The 23,043-nt window shown below is 45.7% G+C and overlaps 4 non-coding genes across 4 annotated transcripts; 1 reads left to right on the top strand and 3 right to left on the bottom strand.

Annotated features, from left to right (window-relative positions):
- The first annotated feature begins 720 nt into the window (after positions 1-720).
- Positions 721-793, top strand: TRNAM-CAU (transfer RNA methionine (anticodon CAU)). Its single transcript has one exon. It is a non-coding gene; the product is annotated as a tRNA-Met (tRNA).
- Positions 794-3,867: 3,074 nt separating this feature from the next.
- On the bottom strand, positions 3,868-3,939 carry TRNAE-UUC (transfer RNA glutamic acid (anticodon UUC)). Its single transcript has one exon. It is a non-coding gene; the product is annotated as a tRNA-Glu (tRNA).
- Positions 3,940-7,206: 3,267 nt separating this feature from the next.
- On the bottom strand, positions 7,207-7,278 carry TRNAE-UUC (transfer RNA glutamic acid (anticodon UUC)). Its single transcript has one exon. It is a non-coding gene; the product is annotated as a tRNA-Glu (tRNA).
- A 3,320-nt stretch (positions 7,279-10,598) lies between these two features.
- Positions 10,599-10,670, bottom strand: TRNAE-UUC (transfer RNA glutamic acid (anticodon UUC)). Its single transcript has one exon. It is a non-coding gene; the product is annotated as a tRNA-Glu (tRNA).
- Between the last annotated feature and the right edge of the window lie 12,373 nt (positions 10,671-23,043).

Below are 23,043 nucleotides of genomic sequence, written 5' to 3'. Positions count from 1 at the left end.
AAAAAAGATGATGTCTCTGTCAGAGAATGGTTTGCAGAAGATTGGCACATAGATATTTGCCAATGCAAATGTGCAGAAGAGCGAGAACGGCCGAGAAACTTCATGTGCTAGTACGCATGTGCGTACGCCAAAGCGCACACAATGCGTGACAATTTCTGGTGCCCAGTGGCCTATTTAAAGTTAGCAGCATAAGCCATTAGTTGCTGGATGATCTTCAGCTTCCCCTGTGAGTTCCTGTGATCCTGATATTATTCATGTGTGAAAATTCATGTGCCAGTGCGCATATACGTACGCCAAAGCGCGTGCATGAGCCATTAGTTGCTGGATGAACTTCAGCTTGCCCTGTGAGTTCCTGTGTTCCTGATAGTATTTCATTTCCTGTCCTGACCCGGCTTGACCTGTCTTGTCTGCATCCCTGGCTTTGACCCTTGGTACTTTGACAACAAGGGAATGATTGGAGGTTACAATGGAAAAACAGCTTTGAGGTTTCAGCACTAGAAGTGTGCGGGTCGTTAAAAGGACTTGCATTTCCCATACCGGGAGTCGAACCCGGGCTGCCTGGGTGAAAACCAGGACTCCTAACCGCTAGACCATATGGGAAAACTAGCTGCCTTGTTTTGAGAAAAATAGAGAAAACCAAAGGGAAAAAAAGATGTGCCACCGCCATCAGCTTCCAAGTATGGTGGCCAGCTATGACACACATATCACTTTCACTAATTGGCCTCGTTAGCGCAGCAGGTAGCGCGTCAGTCTCATAATCTGAAGGTCGTGAGTTCGATCCTCACACGGGGCACTACTCTCTAATCGTTTTGTGAGCCTTGGGGTCCTTAATCTATGAAAAACACTACTCTTCATCCCTTAGGTCTTGTAGGAAACCATATGGATGGAAAATTGACCGGAAGATCAAGCTTTCAGTGCTCTTTTGCCTTCCACCATATTCCACCCAGCTAAAATCTTTAGCTCTGCATCCAACAGACCTTGCAAGATACAATGTCTACTCATCCTGGAACAACAGAGGCATTTTCCATCTATGTGACATGCTTCCCTTAGTTTCATCACACAGAAAGAACAAAGCACCGAGGAATTCAAAAGGGCTTTTTCAAAGGTGTGGAAAAAAAAGATGATGTCTCTGTCAGAGAATGGTTTGCAGAAGATTGGCACATAGATATTTGCCAATGCAAATGTGCAGAAGAGCGAGAACGGCCGAGAAACTTCATGTGCTAGTACGCATGTGCGTACGCCAAAGCGCACACAATGCGTGACAATTTCTGGTGCCCAGTGGCCTATTTAAAGCTAGCAGCATAAGCCATTAGTTGCTGGATGATCTTCAGCTTCCCCTGTGAGTTCCTGTGATCCTGATATTATTCATGTGTGAAAATTCATGTGCCAGTGCGCATATACGTACGCCAAAGCGCGTGCATGAGCCATTAGTTGCTGGATGAACTTCAGCTTGCCCTGTGAGTTCCTGTGTTCCTGATAGTATTTCATTTCCTGTCCTGACCCGGCTTGACCTGTCTTGTCTGCATCCCTGGCTTTGACCCTTGGTACTTTGACAACAAGGGAATGATTGGAGGTTACAATGGAAAAACAGCTTTGAGGTTTCAGCACTAGGAGTGTGCGGGTCGTTAAAAGGACTTGCATTTCCCATACCGGGAGCCGAACCCGGGCCGCCTGGGTGAAAACCAGGAATCCTAACCGCTAGACCATATGGGAAAACTAGCTGCCTTGTTTTGAGAAAAATAGAGAAAACCAAAGGGAAAAAAAGATGTGCCACCGCCATCAGCTTCCAAGTATGGTGGCCAGCTATGACACACATATCCCTTTCACTAATTGGCCTCGTTAGCGCAGCAGGTAGCGTGTCAGTCTCATAATCTGAAGGTTGTGAGTTCGATCCTCACACGGGCACTACCCTCTAACCGTTTTGTGAGCCTTGGGGTCCTTAATCTATGAAAAACACTACTCTTCATCCCTTAGGTCTTGTAGGAAACCATATGGATGGAAAATTGACCGGAAGATCAAGCTTTCAGTGCTCTTTTGCCTTCCACCATATTCCACCCAGCTAAAATCTTTAGCTCTGCATCCAACAGACCTTGCAAGATACAATGTCTACTCATCCTGGAACAACAGAGGCATTTTCCATCTATGTGACATGCTTCCCTTAGTTTCATCACACAGAAAGAACAAAGCACCGAGGAATTCAAAAGGGCTTTTTCAAAGGTGTGGAAAAAAAAGATGATGTCTCTGTCAGAGAATGGTTTGCAGAAGATTGGCACATAGATATTTGCCAATGCAAATGTGCAGAAGAGCGAGAACGGCCGAGAAACTTCATGTGCTAGTACGCATGTGCGTACGCCAAAGCGCACACAATGCGTGACAATTTCTGGTGCCCAGTGGCCTATTTAAAGCTAGCAGCATAAGCCATTAGTTGCTGGATGATCTTCAGCTTCCCCTGTGAGTTCCTGTGATCCTGATATTATTCATGTGTGAAAATTCATGTGCCAGTGCGCATATACGTACGCCAAAGCGCGTGCATGAGCCATTAGTTGCTGGATGAACTTCAGCTTGCCCTGTGAGTTCCTGTGTTCCTGATAGTATTTCATTTCCTGTCCTGACCCGGCTTGACCTGTCTTGTCTGCATCCCTGGCTTTGACCCTTGGTACTTTGACAACAAGGGAATGATTGGAGGTTACAATGGAAAAACAGCTTTGAGGTTTCAGCACTAGGAGTGTGCGGGTCGTTAAAAGGACTTGCATTTCCCATACCGGGAGTCGAACCCAGGCCGCCTGGGTGAAAACCAGGAATCCTAACCGCTAGACCATATGGGAAAACTAGCTGCCTTGTTTTGAGAAAAATAGAGAAAACCAAAGGGAAAAAAAGATGTGCCACCGCCATCAGCTTCCAAGTATGGTGGCCAGCTATGACACACATATCACTTTCACTAATTGGCCTCGTTAGCGCAGCAGGTAGCGCGGTCAGTCTCATAATCTGAAGGTCGTGAGTTCGATCCTCACACGAGGCACTACTCTCTAACCATTTTGTGAGCCTTGGGGTCCTTAATCTATGAAAAACACTACTCTTCATCCCTTAGGTCTTGTAGGAAACCATATGGATGGAAAATTGACCGGAAGATCAAGCTTTCAGTGCTCTTTTGCCTTCCACCATATTCCACCCAGCTAAAATCTTTAGCTCTGCATCCAACAGACCTTGCAAGATACAATGTCTACTCATCCTGGAACAACAGAGGCATTTTCCATCTATGTGACATGCTTCCCTTAGTTTCATCACACAGAAAGAACAAAGCACCGAGGAATTCAAAAGGGCTTTTTCAAAGGTGTGGAAAAAAAAGATGATGTCTCTGTCAGAGAATGGTTTGCAGAAGATTGGCACATAGATATTTGCCAATGCAAATGTGCAGAAGAGCGAGAACGGCCGAGAAACTTCATGTGCTAGTACGCATGTGCGTACGCCAAAGCGCACACAATGCGTGACAATTTCTGGTGCCCAGTGGCCTATTTAAAGCTAGCAGCATAAGCCATTAGTTGCTGGATGATCTTCAGCTTCCCCTGTGAGTTCCTGTGATCCTGATATTATTCATGTGTGAAAATTCATGTGCCAGTGCGCATATACGTACGCCAAAGCGCGTGCATGAGCCATTAGTTGCTGGATGAACTTCAGCTTGCCCTGTGAGTTCCTGTGTTCCTGATAGTATTTCATTTCCTGTCCTGACCCGGCTTGACCTGTCTTGTCTGCATCCCTGGCTTTGACCCTTGGTACTTTGACAACAAGGGAATGATTGGAGGTTACAATGGAAAAACAGCTTTGAGGTTTCAGCACTAGGAGTGTGCGGGTCGTTAAAAGGACTTGCATTTCCCATACCGGGAGTCGAACCCGGGCCGCCTGGGTGAAAACCAGGAATCCTAACCGCTAGACCATATGGGAAAACTAGCTGCCTTGTTTTGAGAAAAATAGAGAAAACCAAAGGGAAAAAAAGATGTGCCACCGCCATCAGCTTCCAAGTATGGTGGCCAGCTATGACACACATATCACTTTCACTAATTGGCCTCGTTAGCGCAGCAGGTAGCGCGTCAGTCTCATAATCTGAAGGTCGTGAGTTCGATCCTCACACGGTGCACTACTCTCTAATCGTTTTGTGAGCCTTGGGGTCCTTAATCTATGAAAAACACTACTCTTCATCCCTTAGGTCTTGTAGGAAACCATATGGATGGAAAATTGACCGGAAGATCAAGCTTTCAGTGCTCTTTTGCCTTCCACCATATTCCACCCAGCTAAAATCTTTAGCTCTGCATCCAACAGACCTTGCAAGATACAATGTCTACTCATCCTGGAACAACAGAGGCATTTTCCATCTATGTGACATGCTTCCCTTAGTTTCATCACACAGAAAGAACAAAGCACCGATGAATTCAAAAGGGCTTTTTCAAAGGTGTGGAAAAAAAAGATGATGTCTCTGTCAGAGAATGGTTTGCAGAAGATTGGCACATAGATATTTGCCAATGCAAATGTGCAGAAGAGCGAGAACGGACGAGAAACTTCATGTGCTAGTACGCATGTGCGTACGCCAAAGCGCACACAATGCGTGACAATTTCTGGTGCCCAGTGGCCTATTTAAAGCTAGCAGCATAAGCCATTAGTTGCTGGATGATCTTCAGCTTCCCCTGTGAGTTCCTGTGATCCTGATATTATTCATGTGTGAAAATTCATGTGCCAGTGCGCATATACGTACGCCAAAGCGCGTGCATGAGCCATTAGTTGCTGGATGAACTTCAGCTTGCCCTGTGAGTTCCTGTGTTCCTGATAGTATTTCATTTCCTGTCCTGACCCGGCTTGACCTGTCTTGTCTGCATCCCTGGCTTTGACCCTTGGTACTTTGACAACAAGGGAATGATTGGAGGTTACAATGGAAAAACAGCTTTGAGGTTTCAGCACTAGGAGTGTGCGGGTCGTTAAAAGGACTTGCATTTCCCATACCGGGAGTTGAACCCGGGCCGCCTGGGTGAAAACCAGGATTCCTAAACGCTAGACCATATGGGAAAACTAGCTGCCTTGTTTTGAGAAAAATAGAGAAAACCAAAGGGAAAAAAAGATGTGCCACCGCCATCAGCTTCCAAGTATGGTGGCCAGCTATGACACACATATCACTTTCACTAATTGGCCTCGTTAGCGCAGCAGGTAGCGCGTCAGTCTCATAATCTGAAGGTCGTGAGTTCGATCCTCACATGGTGCACTACTCTCTAATCGTTTTGTGAGCCTTGGGGTCCTTAATCTATGAAAAACACTACTCTTCATCCCTTAGGTCTTGTAGGAAACCATATGGATGGAAAATTGACCGGAAGATCAAGCTTTCAGTGCTCTTTTGCCTTCCACCATATTCCACCCAGCTAAAATCTTTAGCTCTGCATCCAACAGACCTTGCAAGATACAATGTCTACTCATCCTGGAACAACAGAGGCATTTTCCATCTATGTGACATGCTTCCCTTAGTTTCATCACACAGAAAGAACAAAGCACCGAGGAATTCAAAAGGGCTTTTTCAAAGGTGTGGAAAAAAAAGATGATGTCTCTGTCAGAGAATGGTTTGCAGAAGATTGGCACATAGATATTTGCCAATGCAAATGTGCAGAAGAGCGAGAACGGCCGAGAAACTTCATGTGCTAGTACGCATGTGCGTACGCCAAAGCGCACACAATGCGTGACAATTTCTGGTGCCCAGTGGCCTATTTAAAGCTAGCAGCATAAGCCATTAGTTGCTGGATGATCTTCAGCTTCCCCTGTGAGTTCCTGTGATCCTGATATTATTCATGTGTGAAAATTCATGTGCCAGTGCGCATATACGTACGCCAAAGCGCGTGCATGAGCCATTAGTTGCTGGATGAACTTCAGCTTGCCCTGTGAGTTCCTGTGTTCCTGATAGTATTTCATTTCCTGTCCTGACCCGGCTTGACCTGTCTTGTCTGCATCCCTGGCTTTGACCCTTGGTACTTTGACAACAAGGGAATGATTGGAGGTTACAATGGAAAAACAGCTTTGAGGTTTCAGCACTAGGAGTGTGCGGGTCGTTAAAAGGACTTGCATTTCCCATACCGGGAGTCGAACCCGGGCCGCCTGGGTGAAAACCAGGAATCCTAACCGTTAGACCATATGGGAAAACTAGCTGCCTTGTTTTGAGAAAAATAGAGAAAACCAAAGGGAAAAAAAGATGTGCCACCGCCATCAGCTTCCAAGTATGGTGGCCAGCTATGACACACATATCCCTTTCACTAATTGGCCTCTTTAGCGCAGCAGGTAGAGCGTCAGTCTCATAATCTGAAGGTCGTGAGTTCGATCCTCACACGGGGCACTACTCTCTAACCATTTTGTGAGCCTTGGGGTCCTTAATCTATGAAAAACACTACTCTTCATCCCTTAGGTCTTGTAGGAAACCATATGGATGGAACATTGCCCGGAAGATCAAGCTTTCAGTGCTCTTTTGCCTTCCACCATATTCCACCCAGCTAAAATCTTTAGCTCTGCATCCAACAGACCTTGCAAGATACAATGTCTACTCATCCTGGAACAACAGAGGCATTTTCCATCTATGTGACATGCTTCCCTTAGTTTCATCACACAGAAAGAACAAAGCACCGAGGAATTCAAAAGGGCTTTTTCAAAGGTGTGGAAAAAAAAGATGATGTCTCTGTCAGAGAATGGTTTGCAGAAGATTGGCACATAGATATTTGCCAATGCAAATGTGCAGAAGAGCGAGAACGGCCGAGAAACTTCATGTGCTAGTACGCATGTGCGTACGCCAAAGCGCACACAATGCGTGACAATTTCTGGGTCCCAGTGGCCTATTTAAAGCTAGCAGCATAAGCCATTAGTTGCTGGATGATCTTCAGCTTCCCCTGTGAGTTCCTGTGATCCTGATATTATTCATGTGTGAAAATTCATGTGCCAGTGCGCATATACGTACGCCAAAGCGCGTGCATGAGCCATTAGTTGCTGGATGAACTTCAGCTTGCCCTGTGAGTTCCTGTGTTCCTGATAGTATTTCATTTCCTGTCCTGACCCGGCTTGACCTGTCTTGTCTGCATCCCTGGCTTTGACCCTTGGTACTTTGACAACAAGGGAATGATTGGAGGTTACAATGGAAAAACAGCTTTGAGGTTTCAGCACTAGGAGTGTGCGGGTCGTTAAAAGGACTTGCATTTCCCATACCGGGAGTCGAACCCGGGCCGCCTGGGTGAAAACCAGGAATCCTAACCGCTAGACCATATGGGAAAACTAGATTCCTTGTTTTGAGAAAAATAGAGAAAACCAAAGGGAAAAAAAGATGTGCAACCGCCATCAGCTTCCAAGTATGGTGGCCAGCTATGACACACATATCCCTTTCACTAATTGGCCTCGTTAGCGCAGCAGGTAGCGTGTCAGTCTCATAATCTGAAGGTAGTGAGTTCGATCCTCACACGGGGCACTACCCTCTAATCATTTTGTGAGCCTTGGGGTCCTTAATCTATGAAAAACACTACTCTTCATCCCTTAGGTCTTGTAGGAAACCATATGGATGGAAAATTGACCGGAAGATCAAGCTTTCAGTGCTCTTTTGCCTTCCACCATATTCCACCCAGCTAAAATCTTTAGCTCTGCATCCAACAGACCTTGCAAGATACAATGTCTACTCATCCTGGAACAACAGAGGCATTTTCCATCTATGTGACATGCTTCCCTTAGTTTCATCACACAGAAAGAACAAAGCACCGAGGAATTCAAAAGGGCTTTTTCAAAGGTGTGGAAAAAAAAGATGATGTCCCTGTCAGAGAATGGTTTGCAGAAGATTAGCACATAGATATTTGCCAATGCAAATGTGCAGAAGAGCGAGAACGGCCGAGAAACTTCATGTGCTAGTTCGCATGTGCGTACGCCATAGCGCACACAATGCGTGACAATTTCTGGTGCCCAGTGGCCTATTTAAAGCTAGCAGCATAAGCCATTAGTTGCTGGATGATCTTCAGCTTCCCCTGTGAATTCCTGTGATCCTGATATTATTCATGTGTGAAAATTCATGTGCCAGTGCGCATATACGTACACCAAAGCGCGTGCATGAGCCATTAGTTGCTGGATGAACTTCAGCTTGCCCTGTGAGTTCCTGTGTTCCTGATAGTATTTGATTTCCTGTCCTGACCCGGCTTGACCTGTCTTGTCTGCATCCCTGGCTTTGACCCTTGGAACTTTGACAACAAGTTCCTGATCCGCCTTGACCTATCTTGTCTGCATCCCTGGCTTTGACCCTTGGTACTTTGACAACAAGGGAATGATTGGAGGTTACAATGGAAAAACAGCTTGGAGGTTTCAGCACTAGGAGTGTGCGGGTCGTTAAAAGGACTTGCATTTCCCATACCGGGAGTCGAACGCGGGCCGCCTGGGTGAAAACCAGGAATCCTAACCGCTAGACCATATGGGAAAACTAGCTGCCCTAGTTTGAGAAAAATAGAGATAACCAAAGGGAAAAAAAGATGTGCCACCGCCATCAGCTTCCAAGTATGGTGGCCAGCTATGACACACATATCACTTTCACTAATTGGCCTCGTTAGCGCAGCAGGTAGCGCGTCAGTCTCATAATCTGAAGGTCGTGAGTTCGATCCTCACATGGTGCACTACTCTCTAATCGTTTTGTGAGCCTTGGGGTCCTTAATCTATGAAAAACACTACTCTTCATCCCTTAGGTCTTGTAGGAAACCATATGGATGGAAAATTGACCGGAAGATCAAGCTTTCAGTGCTCTTTTGCCTTCCACCATATTCCACCCAGCTAAAATCTTTAGCTCTGCATCCAACAGACCTTGCAAGATACAATGTCTACTCATCCTGGAACAACAGAGGCATTTTCCATCTATGTGACATGCTTCCCTTAGTTTCATCACACAGAAAGAACAAAGCACCGAGGAATTCAAAAGGGCTTTTTCAAAGGTGTGGAAAAAAAAGATGATGTCTCTGTCAGAGAATGGTTTGCAGAAGATTGGCACATAGATATTTGCCAATGCAAATGTGCAGAAGAGCGAGAACGGCCGAGAAACTTCATGTGCTAGTACGCATGTGCGTACGCCAAAGCGCACACAATGCGTGACAATTTCTGGTGCCCAGTGGCCTATTTAAAGCTAGCAGCATAAGCCATTAGTTGCTGGATGATCTTCAGCTTCCCCTGTGAGTTCCTGTGATCCTGATATTATTCATGTGTGAAAATTCATGTGCCAGTGCGCATATACGTACGCCAAAGCGCGTGCATGAGCCATTAGTTGCTGGATGAACTTCAGCTTGCCCTGTGAGTTCCTGTGTTCCTGATAGTATTTCATTTCCTGTCCTGACCCGGCTTGACCTGTCTTGTCTGCATCCCTGGCTTTGACCCTTGGTACTTTGACAACAAGGGAATGATTGGAGGTTACAATGGAAAAACAGCTTTGAGGTTTCAGCACTAGGAGTGTGCGGGTCGTTAAAAGGACTTGCATTTCCCATACCGGGAGTCGAACCCGGGCCGCCTGGGTGAAAACCAGGAATCCTAACCGTTAGACCATATGGGAAAACTAGCTGCCTTGTTTTGAGAAAAATAGAGAAAACCAAAGGGAAAAAAAGATGTGCCACCGCCATCAGCTTCCAAGTATGGTGGCCAGCTATGACACACATATCACTTTCACTAATTGGCCTCTTTAGCGCAGCAGGTAGAGCGTCAGTCTCATAATCTGAAGGTCGTGAGTTCGATCCTCACACGGGGCACTACTCTCTAACCATTTTGTGAGCCTTGGGGTCCTTAATCTATGAAAAACACTACTCTTCATCCCTTAGGTCTTGTAGGAAACCATATGGATGGAACATTGCCCGGAAGATCAAGCTTTCAGTGCTCTTTTGCCTTCCACCATATTCCACCCAGCTAAAATCTTTAGCTCTGCATCCAACAGACCTTGCAAGATACAATGTCTACTCATCCTGGAACAACAGAGGCATTTTCCATCTATGTGACATGCTTCCCTTAGTTTCATCACACAGAAAGAACAAAGCACCGAGGAATTCAAAAGGGCTTTTTCAAAGGTGTGGAAAAAAAAGATGATGTCTCTGTCAGAGAATGGTTTGCAGAAGATTGGCACATAGATATTTGCCAATGTAAATGTGCAGAAGAGCGAGAACGGCCGAGAAACTTCATGTGCTAGTACGCATGTGCGTACGCCAAAGCGCACACAATGCGTGACAATTTCTGGTGCCCAGTGGCCTATTTAAAGCTAGCAGCATAAGCCATTAGTTGCTGGATGATCTTCAGCTTCCCCTGTGAGTTCCTGTGATCCTGATATTATTCATGTGCCAGTGCGCATATACGTACGCCAAAGCGCGTGCATGAGCCATTAGTTGCTGGATGAACTTCAGCTTGCCCTGTGAGTTCCTGTGTTCCTGATAGTATTTCATTTCCTGTCCTGACCCGGCTTGACCTGTCTTGTCTGCATCCCTGGCTTTGACCCTTGGTACTTTGACAACAAGGGAATGATTGGAGGTTACAATGGAAAAACAGCTTTGAGGTTTCAGCACTAGGAGTGTGCGGGTCGTTAAAAGGACTTGCATTTCCCATACCGGGAGTCGAACCCGGGCCGCCTGGGTGAAAACCAGGAATCCTAACCGCTAGACCATATGGGAAAACTAGATTCCTTGTTTTGAGAAAAATAGAGAAAACCAAAGGGAAAAAAAGATGTGCAACCGCCATCAGCTTCCAAGTATGGTGGCCAGCTATGACACACATATCCGTTTCACTAATTGGCCTCGTTAGCGCAGCAGGTAGCGTGTCAGTCTCATAATCTGAAGGTAGTGAGTTCGATCCTCACACGGGGCACTACCCTCTAATCATTTTGTGAGCCTTGGGGTCCTTAATCTATGAAAAACACTACTCTTCATCCCTTAGGTCTTGTAGGAAACCATATGGATGGAAAATTGACCGGAAGATCAAGCTTTCAGTGCTCTTTTGCCTTCCACCATATTCCACCCAGCTAAAATCTTTAGCTCTGCATCCAACAGACCTTGCAAGATACAATGTCTACTCATCCTGGAACAACAGAGGCATTTTCCATCTATGTGACATGCTTCCCTTAGTTTCATCACACAGAAAGAACAAAGCACCGAGGAATTCAAAAGGGCTTTTTCAAAGGTGTGGAAAAAAAAGATGATGTCCCTGTCAGAGAATGGTTTGCAGAAGATTAGCACATAGATATTTGCCAATGCAAATGTGCAGAAGAGCGAGAACGGCCGAGAAACTTCATGTGCTAGTTCGCATGTGCGTACGCCATAGCGCACACAATGCGTGACAATTTCTGGTGCCCAGTGGCCTATTTAAAGCTAGCAGCATAAGCCATTAGTTGCTGGATGATCTTCAGCTTCCCCTGTGAATTCCTGTGATCCTGATATTATTCATGTGTGAAAATTCATGTGCCAGTGCGCATATACGTACACCAAAGCGCGTGCATGAGCCATTAGTTGCTGGATGAACTTCAGCTTGCCCTGTGAGTTCCTGTGTTCCTGATAGTATTTGATTTCCTGTCCTGACCCGGCTTGACCTGTCTTGTCTGCATCCCTGGCTTTGACCCTTGGAACTTTGACAACAAGTTCCTGATCCGCCTTGACCTATCTTGTCTGCATCCCTGGCTTTGACCCTTGGTACTTTGACAACAAGGGAATGATTGGAGGTTACAATGGAAAAACAGCTTGGAGGTTTCAGCACTAGGAGTGTGCGGGTCGTTAAAAGGACTTGCATTTCCCATACCGGGAGTCGAACGCGGGCCGCCTGGGTGAAAACCAGGAATCCTAACCGCTAGACCATATGGGAAAACTAGCTGCCCTAGTTTGAGAAAAATAGAGATAACCAAAGGGAAAAAAAGATGTGCCACCGCCATCAGCTTCCAAGTATGGTGGCCAGCTATGACACACATATCACTTTCACTAATTGGCCTCGTTAGCGCAGCAGGTAGAGCGTCAGTCTCATAATCTAAAGGTCGTGAGTTCGATCCTCACACGGGGCACTACTCTCTAACCATTTTGTGAGCCTTGGGGTCCTTAATCTATGAAAAACACTACTCTTCATCCCTTAGGTCTTGTAGGAAACCATATGGATGGAACATTGACCGGAAGATCAAGCTTTCAGTGCTCTTTTGCCTTCCACCATATTCCACCCAGCTAAAATCTTTAGCTCTGCATCCAACAGACCTTGCAAGATACAATGTCTACTCATCCTTGAACAACAGAGGCATTTTCCATCTATGTGACATGCTTCCCTTAGTTTCATCACACAGAAAGAACAAAGCACTGAGGAATTCAAAAGGGCTTTTTCAAAGGTGTGGAAAAAAAAGATGATGTCTCTGTCAGAGAATGGTTTGCAGAAGATTGGCACATAGATATTTGCCAATGCAAATGTGCAGAAGAGCGAGAACAGCCGAGAAACTTCATGTGCTAGTACGCATGTGCGTACGCCAAAGCGCACACAATGCGTGACAATTTCTGGTGCCCAGTGGCCTATTTAAAGCTAGCAGCATAAGCCATTAGTTGCTGGATGATCTTCAGCTTCCCCTGTGAGTTCCTGTGATCCTGATATTATTCATGTGTGAAAATTCATGTGCCAGTGCGCATATACGTACGCCAAAGCGCGTGCATGAGCCATTAGTTGCTGGATGAACTTCAGCTTGCCCTGTGAGTTCCTGTGTTCCTGATAGTATTTCATTTCCTGTCCTGACCCTGCTTGACCTGTCTTGTCTGCATCCCTGGCTTTGACCCTTGGTACTTTGACAACAAGGGAATGATTGGAGGTTACAATGGAAAAACAGCTTGGAGGTTTCAGCACTAGGAGTGTGCGGGTCGTTAAAAGGACTTGCATTTCCCATACCGGGAGTCGAACCCGGGCCGCCGGGGTGAAAACCAGGAATCCTAACCACTAGACCATATGGGAAAACTAGCTGCATTGATTTGAGAAAAATAGAGAAAACCAAAGGGAAAAAAAGATGTGCCACCGCCATCAGCTTCCAAGTATGGTGGCCAGCTATGACACACATATCACTTTCACTAATTGGCCTCGTTAGCGCAGCAGGTAGCGCATCAGTCTCATAATCTGAAGGTCGTGAGTTCGATCCTCACACGGGGCACTACTTTCTAATCATTTTGTGAGCCTTGGGGTCCTTAATCTATGAAAAACACTACTCTTCATCCCTTAGGTCTTGTAGGAAACCATATGGATGGAAAATTGACCGGAAGATCAAGCTTTCAGTGCTCTTTTGCCTTCCACCATATTCCACCCAGCTAAAATCTTTAGCTCTGCATCCAACAGACCTTGCAAGATACAATGTCTACTCATCCTGGAACAACAGAGGCATTTTCCATCTATGTGACATGCTTCCCTTAGTTTCATCACACAGAAAGAACAAAGCACCGAGGAATTCAAAAGGGCTTTTTCAAAGGTGTGGAAAAAAAAGATGATGTCTCTGTCAGAGAATGGTTTGCAGAAGATTGGCACATAGATATTTGCCAATGCAAATGTGCAGAAGAGCGAGAACGGCCGAGAAACTTCATGTGCTAGTACGCATGTGCGTACGCCAAAGCGCACACAATGCGTGACAATTTCTGGTGCCCAGTGGCCTATTTAAAGCTAGCAGCATAAGCCATTAGTTGCTGGATGATCTTCAGCTTCCCCTGTGAGTTCCTGTGATCCTGATATTATTCATGTGTGAAAATTCATGTGCCAGTGCGCATATACGTACGCCAAAGCGCGTGCATGAGCCATTAGTTGCTGGATGAACTTCAGCTTGCCCTGTGAGTTCCTGTGTTCCTGATAGTATTTCATTTCCTGTCCTGACCCGGCTTGACCTGTCTTGTCTGCATCCCTGGCTTTGACCCTTGGTACTTTGACAACAAGGGAATGATTGGAGGTTACAATGGAAAAACAGCTTTGAGGATTCAGCACTAGGAGTGTGCGGGTCGTTAAAAGGACTTGCATTTCCCATACCGGGAGTTGAACCCGGGCCGCCTGGGTGAAAACCAGGAATCCTAACCGCTAGACCATATGGGAAAACTAGCTGCCTTGTTTTGAGAAAAATAGAGAAAACCAAAGGGAAAAAAAGATGTGCCACCGCCATCAGCTTCCAAGTATGGTGGCCAGCTATGACACACATATCTTTTTTTTTTTTTTTTTTTAAAACATTTTATTGGGGGAAACAAGGGAAGTAACATAGGCATACAAGAAAGTACAGGACATTCCATCATATCTTACGGAAACACATATCTAGAGGCCGTAAAGCAACAAATAACATGAACAGTTATCAAAGTTAACAAATGAACACTTACATGCACAATCGAGAAGAGAAGAAAAAAAAAAAAAAGAACAGACCTCAATTACTTAGTAAGTGCGGTGTAGCCAGATCGTGTGTGGTACTCGGGGAGGGGTAAGTCTAATCTCTTTACGTAGTTGGAATATCTTCCCCAGACAACTTTCAAAGAAGCCCGGTCTAATGGTGACAGGTAAAGAGTAAATAGTATCATGGTATAGAGTACACTACCTAAACTACTCCTGATAAGCTATCACCTTAGAGTTCTTCAGACGTACTTAATATAGAAATGTATCCGGTTTCCGTATTTTACACGGTGAGATGCACGTTTCCATATTCTCAGGAATGACTAAGTATGGGATAGGTGAAGGGAGGGGGTAGGCAAAGGATTGGAGGTAGAAGAGGGGAGAGAAGGAAAGAGAGAAAGGGGAGAGAGAGAGAGAAAAAGAAAAAAAAAAAAAAAAAAAAGGGGGGGGGGAGGGGGGAAGCCTGCACGCACTCAGGGGCAAACATATAAGAGTAGGATGGTACAACCTTAAAGTGTGGAGAAGAATGTCGCTTTCTGCTACACCATCATTTCTGCCACTTCCCCCAACTCAGAGGCTGCTTTAATATGTTCGTGAAATAAACCAAGAAATGGAACCTAATTATATTCTTGTTGGTGCCATAACTTCAGTGTATCTTGGGGTGGAAGTGAAATGTTTCCAGCAGGACCAGATCATGTTAAATTTTTGAGTTGTATCTCTGGAGATGTGAATCAGTTCTTCCATATCGGCAATTTTGTTGATCCTAGAAAACCAGTCTTTCAGTGTGGGAACCCTAGGAGAACCCCATAGTATGGGAATGCATTGTTTCGCAGCATTAAGCATAAACATTGCCAGTGATTTATGGTATGTGCGATGTGCTAGAGGTGTTAGGTGAAGCAAACATTGGGCTGGAGTTGCGTCTATCTGGTATGTCGTCACCTGGGAAGTAATTTGACAAATATCTTTCCAGAAAGCCTGAATCAACGGACACTCCCACCAAATGTGCAGAAATGTTCCAATGTCATTCCGGCATCTCCAGCAGGTGTCAGAAGCCGAAGGGTAAAATTTTTTAATGAGAGCGGGCGTGCGATACCACCGAACCTGAATCTTGAACCCGTTTTCTTGCGTGTTCACATTGAGTGAACCTGAGTGTATATGCTTAAATATGTGTTCCCATTGATCATCCGTCACCGTTATAGAAAGATCCTCTTCCCATTTCCGGCAGGGCTTACTCGAACTGGGACGTATATCTTCGAATAGGAGGTTGTGTGTAATGGCGATAAGGTGCCGCTGTGGGGTGTTTTGAGTGCATAGTTTTTCAAATGTGGTGAGAGGTCTAGAGCAAACCGAATCTTTGTCTATCGATTTCAGGAAGTGTACAACCAGCAAATAAGACCAGGGGGGTATGGGCACTTTATCCATTTGAGTCGCAATGTCTTGGGTCGTACGTAGTTTACCCGCGTCGAAGAAGTGAAAGGCCTGAACAAAATTTTTCGACCAGCTGTCTGCGAGGAATTGGGAAGACATCCCCGGGGGAAAGTTAGGGTTGAGCCTGAGTGGCGTAAGGGGGCCTGTCACCGACGATAGCTTTGTTTGGGAGCAAATTTGCTTAAAGCACAATAGGGTAGGGCCTATTAGTGGATGTTGGTATAGTTCCGGCGGGATGTGGCTCTGCTCTAGCCACGGAATAGTGGCTAGAGAGAGATTGGAAAAGGAAGCTTCCAATGGGATCCAGTCCTTGTATTGACTATGAAGATTCCAATCCGCTATTCTAGTTAAATGGATCGCCCTATAGTAATTGTAAATATCGGGGAGGCTGATCCCCCCTAAATGTTTCGGATAGGTGAGATGTCTGAAGTTGATTCTTGAGTTTTTTCCCCCCCACAAGAATTTGGTGCATATATTCCTATAGGACTTAAAAAAGGAGCTAGGCAGTTGTATAGGGATAGCTTGAAGCACATATAGCAATCTAGGTAGCACATTCATCTTTAGAATGGCGGCCCTGCCGAACCATGAAAACGTGGGTCTATTCCATCTGACAAGGTCGTCTGTTAATTTACACAGTAGGGGTAGGTGGTTTTTAGTATATAATTCAGACAGGTCTGATGGGAGATTAATTCCCAGATAAGGGATACAGTCACTTTTCCAGTGAAAGGGGAAGTTAAGTTCGCATTGGTCTTTCGTCTTTTTATGTAGAGAGATGTTCAAAGCATAAGACTTATTGTAGTTGATTTTAAGATTAGCTATCGACTGAAAGTACTCGAATTCTTTAAGGACCACTGGTATGGATGTCACGGGTTCAGAGATGAAAAGAAGAATATCGTCTGCAAAAGCAGCATATTTAAATTCTCTATAAGGGGATCGTACTCCTTTAATATCTGGATTGAGTCTAATTTTTTGTAAGAGGGGCTCCAATGTCAATATGTATAAAATTGGGGAAAGAGGGCAGCCCTGTCTCGTGCCGTTCAGGATGGAGAAGGCGTCTGACAGAGTATTATTGACCCTGACCCTAGCAGTTGGGACTGAGTACAGGGACATGATCAGATTGAGCATGTGGGGACCCAAACCCAAGTTTAATAGCACCGCTTCCATGTAGTCCCATGCAACTCTGTCAAACGCCTTCTCCGCATCCAAGGAAAGAAACATGGCTTTCTGCCCTGATTTAGTAATTAAATGGTGTAGGTTAATAGCCTTAATTGTATTGTCCCTCGCCTCACGGCCAGGGACAAAACCCACTTGGTCAGTGGAAATTAACGAGGGAAGAAGTGGAAGGAGCCTGTTAGCTAAAATTTTAGAAAAAATCTTGATGTCCACATTTAGGAGGGATATGGGTCTATAACTGCTCACGTTAGTAGTATCTTTGTCCGGCTTAGGTATGACCGTAATATGTGCTTCAAGAAGCCCTTTCGAGAGAGATCTAGAGAGATGGGGGGTATTGAATGCCTTTAAAAAAGGGGTCTGGAGAGTTTCCATGAAAATTTTATAGTAAGCTGCCGTCAGACCGTCCGGCCCAGGACTTTTACCTGGCTTCAATTGTTTCACTGCCTTTACCCATTCTGTGGGGGAAATCGGGGCTTCTAGGGCCTCCGAAGTGTCTTTCGAGATTTTTCCTACTGGTAAATTTTCTAGGTATTTTTTAAAGTTTTGCTGCCTCTGTTGTGTATCTTGAGTATGTGAGGAATGCCCGTGTAAGTTATAAAGGGACGCGTAATATTTTTCGAATTCACGCGCAATTGCGGGGTTTGATTCATGTATATCACCCATTGGAGATCGGATTTGGTGTACTGTGTTCTTGACCCTTTGTGCCCGCAAAGCTTGCGCTAGTAGGTGGCCTGGTTTATTGCCCGATTCATAAAAGAGCTTCTGGGTTAAGATGTATTTCTTTTTGGTGTGGCGATTTAGCTCTTCCTGGATGCAAGTACGGGTTTCTGTCAATTCAGCCAGAGTCTCTAGGGCAAGGGAACGTTTGTGTTGCGCCTCTAATTTTCTAAGTTTGGCCAATAGAGCTGTCATTCTAGCTTGCTTCTCTTTACGCATTGCGGCAGTAATAGCAATCATTTTTCCCCTCACTACGCATTTGTGGGCCTCCCATTGCAGTTGGGAAGACGTGTCGGGTGTATCATTCTCGTGAAAGAAATGTCTTAAGCAATCTCTAATTTCCATCTCCCTAATCTTATCCGTCAGAATGCTTGCGTCTAGTCGCCATATATTAGAGCGAGTCAGCTTGTCGGGAAATGAGAGAGTTGTGGTGACAGGATGATGGTCCGAGATTGTCATGGGTTCTATGGTAGCTCTCGTTAGAAGATGGAGATCTTGTTGAGAAACCATAATGTAATCTAGGCGCGAATATCTATTATGGGGAATAGAGAAAAACGTAAAATCTTTTTCTTTTGGGAAGAGTAAGCGCCAAGTGTCATGAAGGAGCGCCTCTTGAAAACATTTCTTAATTTGCTTAATTGCTCTGAAAGGGATGCAGGAGGTGCCGGAAGACGTATCAATGAGAGGATCAAGTGGAACATTAAAATCCCCGCCTAGGATCAAAAGGCCTGTTTGAAAATCGGATAGTCTGTTTATCGTCTCACGGAAGAAAGACACTTGTGCAGAATTAGGACTGTAAAGATTAGCAAGTGTAATGTTCCTATTTCTAAATGTACCCTTGATGAAGATGAATCTACCTTGTTCATCAGCTAGTGTGTCTGTTATTTGAATGGGGGAATCCTTAGCAAGGAGAATGGATACCCCCTTGCATTTCGAGGTGGGGGAAGTGGCATGGTAGCAAATGGGGAATCTAGGACTGAATAATTTCGGGATCGACTTAGAGCAAAAATGAGTTTCTTGCAGGAAGACGACGTCTGCCTGCAAAGATCGCATAAGGGAGAGCACCTGAGTGCGTTTCTCCGGGACATTAAGCCCTTTCACATTCAGAGAAACTAGTTTTAGTCTATTGCACTGTTGACGTGGAGTGGGAGCAGGCATTGTCAGTAGGGGAACTGAGAAGAGGATAGACAACAACAAATAACCAAGCAAAGACACACACAAACAAAAAAAAAAATAAAAAAAAAAAAAAAAAAAAAAATAAATAAAAAAAAAAAAAAAAAGGGAAAAAGGAGAGGTGGAAAAGAGAGGAAGGGGGGGGAAGGGTGTTGGCCTGGATAGATGGGTCTCTACGGAATGGGGAGAGGGGAGATAAGGATCAAGCCGAAGAGTAGGTTGAGCTTGTCAACCTTCTCAAAGAGTCCAAATTCGGCGTGGTCAACAGGGACTACCAGCGTCCATTGTGTGGGGGTGGCGGACGGGGTAACTCGAGGGGAGACGAGCTCTGGGTCCTAATAAGGCCGGTAGTGATATATGGGAGGCGGGGTGACATATATAACAGATGGAAAGTCAAGATGGGGGAGGAGGGGCCACAAGCAACTCTATCACCCTATCATGTGCATCCCCTACAGAAGAATTAGAAGGAAGACTACTTTATTAGAAGCAACAGCTAGAGGGGAGGAGTAGCCCACCCTAGGTTAAACTAGATATTATAGGGCATGTGTGTCCATAAGAACGCACATAAACAAACGGTGTGCTTAGGGTAGAACGTGGAAGGGTGTCATCTAGTGGAAGGTAAAAATTCCTAAGGTGTACCAAATGCCTGGGATTCAGAGTTTGCACCCTTCACCTGGAACGGCCTAATTCAGGAGCGCAGTCACCTGTTACCTGGTTGAGTAAGACTATCACACAGAAGGGATAATCAGAGGAAGGGTAATGCAAAGTCATGGTACTGGGCATAACAGCTTAAATAACATATATTAAGACATCACTAGGGTATGGCAAGATTTTAAATTGAGCAAACAATCACTTTGTCGGTACCAATGAGTTTATCAACAAGAAAGATACTATTTGCATAAAAAAAAAAAAAAAAGAAAAAAAAAAAAAAAAAAAAAAAAAAAACACAAAACAGAGTAATGAAACCATAACGTTGGAACCAATGTTCTAGTACCCACACCACAGGGCAAAATGGAAGAAGAACGAAACCAACAAATGTGAGGGGAAGGAATCTGTGCAGGTTGTCTATCTCATAACCCTTATTGGAACCTATGAAACCAAATTGCCTGATGTGTCAGGTGAAACACGGGCTTGGGCCCACATGTGTAGCATAGAAGATAAAATACCTGGGAAATGTTCTCCACAATTTGGGAAACCTCCGAACAGGGGGGGGACTCACCCGCAGGCATACTGAGCCAGATTCCTTCCCCCCGAGTGCTATCTAGCGATCAAAGTCTTCATTGTGAGCTGGGCTGCAATAGAAAACAAAGCCAATGGTGTATAATATAACAGTTTGGTTACGGCTCAAGCTGCCAAGAACCATCAACCAAAGACAGAGGAAACAAGCAAGAGGTTGAAAGAGGAGGAAAAAGTAGGCAGAGGTTTAAAAGACACGATGAGGAGAGGGTATAGGCAAAGGAGACAGGAGAGGTGAGCAAGAAGAGAATAACATAGTGGAGGAGGGAAAGAGCTGTGGCATCTAGGGAGCACAGAATTCCCCTTCTTCTCCCTCTAATAGAGAGTCTTTGTGTTAAGTGGTTTCTACAGCAGTCAATCTGTGCTATGGAGGGGGGGACCTCTGCAAAAGTGTCTGTGGAAGTCACATTGACATATGGGCATAGAGTCAGCTTGACGAGGGACCAGAGGTTTGCGTTGGTAGATGCCAGCCTATATGAGGAAACCAAGTCTATCATAAAAGGAGAGGGTAACTGAATGGGGTTGAGATAAACCAAACGTGGGGTCTCCAGACCCGCCTAGACCAACGTGGCCAAGTGGTAAGTAAGTTTCTTCTGAGGCGGAACATATGGTTTCAGAGAAATCGATGAACAATCTCAGGTCAAATAGAACATGTTATGTGGGTAAGAACACGCCAAGTACCTGATCAATTATGTCTAGGCCTTCGGTGAACAGGAGAATCGGTGGGACTACCATTCCGTGGGGCGTCCGAGACCCTCCGTGGCGAACGAGGAGGGGGAGGCTGTTGGAAGTCTCTGCGCCGACGTCCCAGGTGGAAATTACCAGCTACCTCCAGACCTTCCATGGAAGAAACTCTCATTAAAGAAGGGAGCTTGAAATCGCTGTACCAATCAGGAAGTTCCACAACAGGAATATCCAGGGCTGCACAGACATGGTCTAAATCCTCTGGTACCTTAAGGGTTGCGCTACGGCCCTGGTGAGAGGCTGACAGGCCAAAAGGGAACTTCCAACGGTACTGAATTTCTCTACGCCGGAGAACCTCCAGAAGGGGCCTTAGCTCCCTTCTGCGTTGCAATGTGATACTGGAGAGGTCCTGAAAAATTTTAATGGAGGCTCCCCTGTACATGAGCTGATTTCTCTCACGGGCTTTGCGGAGAATCTCTTCTTTAAGCTGAAAGTCTATCAGACAACATACTGCGTCTCTCGGGGGGTCTGCATCTCTACCCCTCGGACAAAGTGCTCGGTGAATGCGCTCAAAAGCCACTGGAGTCTCTAGGGGTCTTTCCAGCAAATCATTGAAAATGTGGGTGACAGCTTGAGTAAGGCGGTCAGGTTCGACAGATTCGGGGAGACCTCTCACCCTAAGGTTCCGACGTCTCCCCCTATTGTCCAGATCCTCCATGTGCCTGTTGATATCCCTTAGATGGATAGCGTGGGACTCAGTAATCTGCTGAACATGGCACAGGGAGGCATCATGGCGGGCCTGGACCGATTCAATTTCTTCCACCCTGACAGACATGGAGTGGATGTCCTCCCTTAGATCCGCAATGGCAGCGGATAGTGTGCCCTTGATGTCGGCAGCTACATTCCTTAGGTCTTCAATTGTCAGCATTTGCGGTTCCCGGGCTTCAGGATCTGCCCTCGCGCGTAGCGGGCTCCTGCTGTGGGAGCGCGATCTACTCGAGGCCGCGGCTTGCGAGCCGCCTCTAGGCCTCGCGCGGAAGAGGTCCGGGATCTGCCTGTTTGGCTGGGTATGCTGCTCCGGAGGGGAGCGGGATCTAGCCGCCGACATCCCCTGTGGTGGCCCCTGCTTACCGCTGTGCTTTTGGCGTTTTTTCCCCGCCGTGGTTACAGTGTGCTGGGCCTCGAGGACAGGAGCTCCAGGACTACGCCGCCATCTTGGAACGCCGCCGAGCCACGCCCCCATGACACACATATCACTTTCACTAATTGGCCTCGTTAGCGCGTCAGTTTCATAATCTGAAGGTCGTGAGTTCGATCCTCACACGGGGCACTACTCTCTAACCATTTTGTGAGCCTTGGGGTCCTTAATCTATGAAAAACACTACTCTTCATCCCTTAGGTCTTGTAGGAAACCATATGGATGGAAAATTGACCGGAAGATCAAGCTTTCAGTGCTCTTTTGCCTTCCACCATATTCCACCCAGCTAAAATCTTTAGCTCTGCATCCAACAGACCTTGCAAGATACAATGTCTACTCATCCTGGAACAACAGAGGCATTTTCCATCTATGTGACATGCTTCCCTTAGTTTCATCACACAGAAAGAACAAAGCACCGAGGAATTCAAAAGGGCTTTTTCAAAGGTGTGGAAAAAAAAGATGATGTCTCTGTCAGAGAATGGTTTGCAGAAGATTGGCACATAGATATTTGCCAATGCAAATGTGCAGAAGAGCGAGAACGGCCGAGAAACTTCATGTGCTAGTACGCATGTGCGTACGCCAAAGCGCACACAATGCGTGACAATTTCTGGTGCCCAGTGGCCTATTTAAAGCTAGCAGCATAAGCCATTAGTTGCTGGATGATCTTCAGCTTCCCCTGTGAGTTCCTGTGATCCTGATATTATTCATGTGTGAAAATTCATGTGCCAGTGCGCATATACGTACGCCAAAGCGCGTGCATGAGCCATTAGTTGCTGGATGAACTTCAGCTTGCCCTGTGAGTTCCTGTGTTCCTGATAGTATTTCATTTCCTGTCCTGACCCGGCTTGACCTGTCTTGTCTGCATCCCTGGCTTTGACCCTTGGTACTTTGACAACAAGGGAATGATTGGAGGTTACAATGGAAAAACAGCTTGGAGGTTTCAGCACTAGGAGTGTGCGGGTCGTTAAAAGGACTTGCATTTCCCATACCGGGAGTCGAACCCAGGCCGCCTGGGTGAAAACCAGGAATCCTAACCGCTAGACCATATGGGAAAACTAGCTGCCTTGTTTTGAGAA

This window comes from Lithobates pipiens, unplaced genomic scaffold (genome assembly GCF_037356315.1).
Source record: "Lithobates pipiens isolate NorthernLeopardFrog02 unplaced genomic scaffold, aLitPip1_a1.2 Scaffold_8, whole genome shotgun sequence".
Classification (NCBI taxonomy): domain Eukaryota; kingdom Metazoa; phylum Chordata; class Amphibia; order Anura; family Ranidae; genus Lithobates; species Lithobates pipiens.
Note: the sequence above shows the minus strand (reverse complement) of the source record. Positions and strands in the feature narration are given on the sequence as shown.